The sequence below is a fragment of the Protopterus annectens genome, chromosome 3.part1 (genome assembly GCF_019279795.1).
Source record: "Protopterus annectens isolate FY-2018-M chromosome 3.part1, PAN1.0, whole genome shotgun sequence".
In the NCBI taxonomy this organism is placed as follows: domain Eukaryota; kingdom Metazoa; phylum Chordata; order Ceratodontiformes; family Protopteridae; genus Protopterus; species Protopterus annectens.
In genome coordinates, this window is record NC_056732.1 from 1,499,637,534 (window position 1) to 1,499,645,396 (window position 7,863).

Sequence of the window (7,863 nt, forward strand, 5' to 3'; positions counted from 1 at the left end):
TTTAGACTTCTAGCACTGAGCAGCATGATCCTCAGATTGCATTTGTTTGTAGCGGTTACGGTAGTAATTTGGTCTTTTGAACATCGCCTAAAAAAAGGCACTATAGCGGTGGCAAGAGCCTTGGCCAGTATCCAGAAGCCCAGAGATGACAGATGCAGGCCATCTTTGACAAAGCATTGAGGTCTGTCAATCATGTCATCCCAGGCAGACAGATAATGAATTCTCTAAGAATGACCCCAGAAACTTAAGCAATTGTTGAAGTCAATCATTTTCTGCTTGTAGTGTGGTATAATTCTGGGTGATGGTAGGCTGCTGCTCAGGGCTAGGGTCATACCCACCTGTGCTACATAATCCATTAAAAGACAGTTGAAGTGCAAATTAATTCAGAGCAATTCTTGCCTAGGAATGGAGGCATGGACACTAACAGAACATTGCTAAGAAGCAATTCAACAGTAAACTATATATCAAAGGGTGTGTATCTCCACAACATGGCAACACAAAAGGAAAACAACCAAAATAAGAGGGCTAGAGGTACGTGTAGCTACTGCAACAGTGATGTATTACAACATCTACTGCTATAGTAAGTTTACTTACACATTTGCACTGTCTTCATCATATAGATCAGTGTTGCAGCAGCCTTAACTATATGTGTAGATTACCGTAGTTTGGAAAACTAAAACAGGAAGGAGGCCAACAAATTAAGACTCTAGGGGCCCCAGAAGAATGGTCCTAGCAAAGCCTGTTCTGTACTTTGAAAAGGAATCTAGTTTGCGGTGCTTTGCAAGTTATGTACAGATGATAGAGTTGCTGCTCCTAGAAGACTTCAGGAGAACACCCCATTCAAGCAAGACATCAAGCCAAATCCCTTGTGGAATGGGGCTTAACTCTACCTGGAAGTGGCTTATTATGGGAAGTATAACAAAAGGCAATAGTGTGAGACAACCAACTGGAAATAATCCACTTTGACACTGGTTGGTATTTACTCTGATCTTCACAGGAGGCAAACAGCCAATCAGCTTTCCTGAAGGCCTGAATCTTATCTAGGTAGTATGTGAGCTGCCTGTGAACATCTAGAGTGTGAATAATTTTCCCCCTATTCTTGAGTTCATTAAAGAAAACCAGGGGGTGAGTAGTCTAGCTTAAAGTATACTCTGAGACCACTTTAGGCATAAAAGAGTTAGTTCTCAAACAACTCTCCTTGTAAAAAAATGGGGTACAGTGGACTTTCCATCAGTGCTTGTAACTCAGATACTCTCCTAATAGATATCAGAGCAATTAGTAAAACAGTCTTCCTTCATAAGAACTTTGATTCAGCCAGATGAGTTGATTTAAATGGAGAAAGAGTAAGCTTTTCAAACACAAAGTTTAGATGCAAAGGAGGTGCTGCCTTTTTCTAAGGTGGATATGTATGCAACATCCCTTTCTAAAACTGCTTAACATAAGTATGGCTAGAAAGGGGAGAATCAAAGGGCAGACAAGTAGAAATGGCTGACAAATGCACATGAAATTCAAACAAAACAAACAAGTGAGCAAAAAAAGAAAGCAGCTGCAAAAAGCTCCACTACACAAAGGAATTTATTCAACTGTAGCGTTCATCCGCACTTTTTGCAGATGAAAGCACTAAAGTTGAATAAATTCCTTTGTGTAGTGGAGCTTCTTGCGGCTGCTTTCTTTTTTTTCTCTGACAAATGCACTTGGAGAGAGGAATAAGATAGGCCAGAGGACAGCAACTCACACAAAACCAAGAAACAGAGGTAGCCAGGTCAGAATCGGGTTCTGGTTCTGTATTGGTATCAACCAGAAAATCTTTTCCATTTCCACATATATGACTGCCTTGTAACATTTTTTTGCCTCCTTTAGTAATTGCTGTGCATCCTAAGATAAAATGTATCAAAAATTCTATCATGCGGGCAGTTAGGTGAAGTGTTTTCAGGTTGTAGTGTACCAAACAACCACTGTTTTATATGAGTAAATCCAGTCTGTGCAAAAGTCTGTGATAATTGCCCTTGGCCAGACTGAAAAGAAGGGAGGAACCAATGATGCTTGGGTCAAAAGGGAGTCATCTCCAACATTTCTAGAGAGAGCTTCTAGATCTTCAGAAGAAATTTGTATATTCGTGGTAAGGTATACAGGACATTCCCATCCAAGGGAAATGAAAAAGCATCTGTCTTCTAGGTCTGTTTGCAAGGAGCCCTGGAGCAGAATTATTTACTTGTCTGTTCTGAAAAGGAGGCAATAAAATCTACTTGTGCTTTTCCCCACATTAGGATCAATCATTGGGGGAGAACAGGGTGAAGCATCCATTAATGGAGGGTTTGTCCTGGTCCTGCTGAGTTTGTTGTCATTCAAGTTTTCCTCTGATGGAAAGTATGAAGCCTAAACAGTCAAAATTAAATGAGTTGCTAACTTGTAGGCTATTACAGCAAGTCTGCAAAGAGGGCAAGACCTTGTACCACCTTGTTTGTTTATGTGCAACATCACAGTGGTTTGTCTGTGTTAACGCATAGAGGTCAAAGTGTTCATCACTGCCAACATCTCTCTGACATTTATGTATGTCTGAATGTCTTGATAGTGGACAACAAATGGTTCAGTAAGACAATCACAATATTACATACAAGAGTGGGCAACATGCAACTGAGATAGATTTCCTCCTAGTAAGGAAAGGACACTGGGGTAGAATCAGTGAATGCAAAGCCATCCCCAGTGAAACAGCGCACAGCATAAACCACTTGGTGCTGCAAGAAATGGTCAGAGAAGGCTCTAAGGTCAACAGTGCCTAGGCTGAAAACATGGAAGTTGACTGGAGAGAAAGCACAATAGTTCGAGAAATTACTCAGGGCTGTAGCACCACAGAAAGTAAATGAAATAGGTGGAGTTGAAGAATGGCAGCACCTCAAAACAGCATGTGCGAGGACTGCAACAAGTATGGAAATACAGTGCATGAAGAAAACTGAAGGTGGAATGCAGAAATCCAGAAATAGAACAAAAGAATGAAGTGCAGGCAAAAGTAGGAGATAGGACGGACCAAGCAAAGAAGGAATACTGTTTGGCTAACAAACAGGCTAAGAGAGTAGCTGCAACAGTAAAGCACAAGGTTATCAGAGGCACTCTACCAGCTTCTGGAAAGTGACTTGGTAGATGGCACAAAAAATGTATCAGCTTGCAACACAAAGAAAGATAAAGAAAATAGTCAAGACACCCGTCATAAGGGAAGCCAGTAACAACCTGCTCACCAGCCCACAGGACATCAAAGTATGGGAGGAGTACTTTCAGTAGCTTCTAATGAAGAAAACCCCACAAAAGCTGTACTGCCCCAACACAGCCTAAGGTGAAAGAGGAGGAGGAGCCCACCCTAGAAGAGGTAAGAACAGCATAAAGGAAAATTAAATCAGGGAAAGCAGCAAGTTCAGATGAGGTCACAGCAGATATGACACAGATGTTCAGATGAGGTCACAGCAGATATGACACAGATGTTCAGATGAGGTCACAGCAGATATGACACAGATGTTCAGATGAGGTCACAGCAGATATCACACAGATGCTGGGTGAGATAAGGAAGAAATAGCTCCTGAAGGTATCCATAGCTGTATGGAGAGAAAGGGATATCCCAGATGCCTGGAGAATAAGCATACTAGTACCAGTGTTCAAGAACAAAAGGGACAGCCACAACTCCGGGCAGTACAGAGGCAAACTCTTGTCACACTGCATGAAAGTTCTGGAGCCGGAGACTGATAAATGAATATACAGAGAAGCAGAAAGTAAGATGGAACATGAGCAGTTTGGATTCAGATCATCATGCAGCACAACTGACTCAATGCTTGCAGTTAGATAGTTGAGAGGAAGTTAGAAATGAAAGAGTCCAACTGGGCATTCCTAGACTTTGAGAAAGCATTTGACAAGGTGCCAAAAAAGCTGATTTTGAGCAGTACTTTGGTGGTTTGAGGTCCCAGAAACATTGGTAGAATTAGTGCAGGCTGGACCCAATTACTCAAGTACGAACAGTGTTTGATTTCACAAAGTGGTTCACAGTGAGAGTGGGAGTGCATCAGGATTTAACTCTGAGCCCACTGCTGTTCATACTGGTGATGGACTGCATCAGCAAACAGATTGGAGGGGACAGGTCAACAAAGTTGCTGTATGTAGGTGATGTGGAATTACAAGTAGACCCTGTAGCAAGAACTTCAGCAAAGGAAAAATGAATGGAATGCAAAACTGAACTCACGTGATTAAACTGAGCACATATAAGACAGTTGTGATGGCAGCAAATGGGGAAAATCAGAAAAAGTGGAAAATTGAGATTTATTTATTGATAATTGATTACTGGGCAAGTCAGACTAGGTAGGAGACCATTGTCAGCAGAGGCCTATGAAGAAAACTCTAAAACAGACAGAAAGGAAAACAGTGGAACAGGTTAACATCTTCAAGCATCTGAGAGGAGTGTTTGAGGAGAAGTCTAAATGAGAAGGTCAAAGGTACAATCAGAGAGGCTGCTGCTAACTGGCACAGAGTGGCAAGGGTAGTGTACAATAGAAGGATGCCAAAGAAGCTGAAAAGTAAGGTGTACAAACAATGGTGCAACCAGTACTACTGTACTGTACAGAAACCTGAACAGTAAAGGCAGAGCAGCTGAGGAAGCTAGAGGTGATGGAGATAAAGTGCTTGTGATGGGTGATAGTACACATGCTGTGGGACAGATGAAGAAAGGAGGACATCAGAGCAGAAGCCAGAGTAACTAATTGCAGAGAGGGTCAAAGCAAAAACATATTATGGTGATTTGGGCAAATCTGCATAAAAGCAGAAGACAATCTAATCTGGTGAAGATTATTTGGGACAGACAAGAAGAGGAAACGGTATTCAGAAAGTGACGGATGGATTGTGTTAGAGAAGCCCTGCAGGCATGAGTGTCGAAGAAGGTAGGAGAGTGGTACTGAATGGAGAGATGGTGTCACTTGGCACAACAGTCCAACCCCATGTAGAAAATGGGAAAAAGGGGGATTGATGACGATGATTTCTGTGTCTGCCTCGAGGATTCCACATTGCTTTCACTTTTACCACTTTTGAAACTACTCCCCATGCCAGGTCTGATGCATCTGTACTGACACACTGCGGGAGGGGGGTCAGAAGAGAGAATCAGAGACTTGGATTACAACAGATCTGGTCTACCCACCATAGAATTTCAGTCCCAGCACTGCCATCTGAAAGGACAAAGACGCTGAATCCAGAGTGATCTGAGGTACCACTGTATTTTCCTCATATGAAGTCTGGCTGAGGAAGTATGAGGAATCATTGATGCCATGTACCCCAAAATCCTGAGAAATTCCTTTTTGAATACATAGTTTTGATTGGAGAAACTCAGAAAAACTGCTGAAACATCTCACCTTGGAGGAAGAAAGGCATTTCCCAAGGCAGAGTCTTAGAGACATCCTAGGAATACAATTCACTGTATGAAAGTCTGAGAGAAGACTGTTTAGTTGATTTGAAAACCTATAACAGAGTAGAAGACTTGCTGAAGATTCTTGACAGCTTGCAAAAGAGTGCAAAGATTAGGCAATCATCCAAATATGGAAAATGTGAATGCCTTGAAGTCTGCATAAGCAAAGAGTAGGACTAGATATTTTGTAAATACCCTTGGTGAAGTGCAAAGTCCAAAGGGTAAGACAGAGTTGATACTGTGAACCACAGACAACAAATCTTAAATGCCTGAAATGTTCCCCAATGGCAATGTGATGACAGACATCCTTTAAATGTCACCTTACTGTGAAAAGGAATCAAAAGTACAAGGAACTAAAAGGATAACATTTTGAACTTTGGTATCTTGACAAAAAGATATAGAAAGAAAGATTCAATGCAAACCTCCGAGATCCTTCTCTTTTTAGTACCATAAAAATCCAGTCTCCTCAGTACTGACTCAGGAACAGTAGCTCTGGAGGACGAATCTGCAGTATTAACATCAGTAGCAGATGGTACTGAAGCATTCAGAGAATGTTTTACTTTAGAAGGAAGGTTAACCATTAACTTCTGTATGTTATCAAAACATAAATGTAAAAACTTCAGCATATGAACCTGACAGTTCAAAATCCTGAATGTTAAAAGTACTAGAAAAATACATTTTCTTCCTCAACTTATCTAATGCTTTCCCATCCGTATTAGAGGAAATGGGGGTACAGCAGTAAACTGTTCATCAGAAGCAGGTTTAGATAAAGAAATCACTGTTTGATTTGCTTTAGGATTAGAAAGCAAATGCTCACAAGTCTAAGGTACTCTGTATAAACTGTCAGACTTCCAAGGAGAGTGACTCTCAGGTAACTAGAAGGACTGAGAAAACAAACACTGTCTAAAGTACGCAACACAGGGGTAACAGCTGCAGATTAGGCATATCCAACTATGACAAATCATGCCACTCTTTCTGTACCATAGGAAATGCATTCTGCTTCCAATGAAAAAAGGTGAGAGTCCAATGACAATAGTGGGCCATTGTATATGAAAAGCATTCACTCTTCCCTTGTCGTGGCCACTATGTCTATTACAGCTGCTCTCAAGGACAATGCATGCATGTGTGTCCACACATGCCAATTCCAGAGTTGTTGCAGTGTGGTTATCATCTTAGCCCTACTGCTGTATGCCACATACATCGGTTTCCTACAGATGTCAACAGTGCAGCAGACTGCTCTCCCCACCCTTCCCATTATGGAAAGCCAGCATTAATCACTCACTCCCACATCCTTATCCAGCACCATCACCTTCCTGTATCACTAACCAAATGTGGATCGTCAGTGCAGGATTTTCATTTACTGGATTCAGAGTGGAGGCAGCCTTAAATCTGCTGAATAATGACAAGAGCCATGTTTCCCTTCTTTATTTATTAATTTTGCTGTCATGCTCTTATGAAATGATGACATATGATGCTTCCAAACAGAATAAACCATGACCAGCGTCAGCAGAAGTACTAGGGTCATGGCTGAAAATGGTTTAAGGACCAGCCAACCTACCTGGTTAACAAACAACACGTTTTACTTTCTACTTTTACATTACAAACATTGATTATGTATTACTGGGTGTGAATATGACACCAGCTTATTCTTCTGCTACTAACCATTTTAATAATCCCTATTTCATCAGCATTCTGAAGCAAAGCAGTATTTTTCTTTTCATTAAAAAAATTATTGCTTTAGTCACAAGAGACTTGTGTTAGTGAAGAGCATGTTTATAAATACAAGCAGTTGCAGTCAGTGAAGCTATACAACATGTACCATAAGAGGGTAGGGATCTTCCCTGTCTGGACACTCATTTTAGATATGCCTAGGAATAAAGGGAGATGTTTACAGTAAAGATGATACAACTCCTCACCTAGATCCTAAATGATGAAAAAATATCTTCCTTCCTGTGAAAATAAAATTCTGTACTTCTTTATACCCCTACAGGCATCACATGTAAAATATTTCATTGTATTACTTGCTTGACTATTCACAGCTTCTAACAGACAAGTTAGGGTTCCTGCAAGTATACCGTTTGTATCTGGAACCAGTAACATTCTCACAGCCAGGCTGCATACCATCGAGACAGGGCTAGCCTGAGTTAGACTGAGCCAAATGTGTGTGTGTGTGTGTGTGTGTGTGTGTGTGTGTCAGGAAGTACCCACAACAATGGTAGGTTCACAAGTGAGTGAGAGCGTTGGCGACTGTTCTCACAATTCCCAGTGCTAAAGGGTTATTTGTAAGGTAGTCCATTTTTACCCTGGAAAGCACAGGATAGGTGATGGAAAAAAAAGGAATACTGAATGCAGAAATGTTTACAGTCAGTACAGAACACTAATGTTAAACACAAAGAAGCTGGTCACTACAGAAGACTAAAACAGCTGCTGTC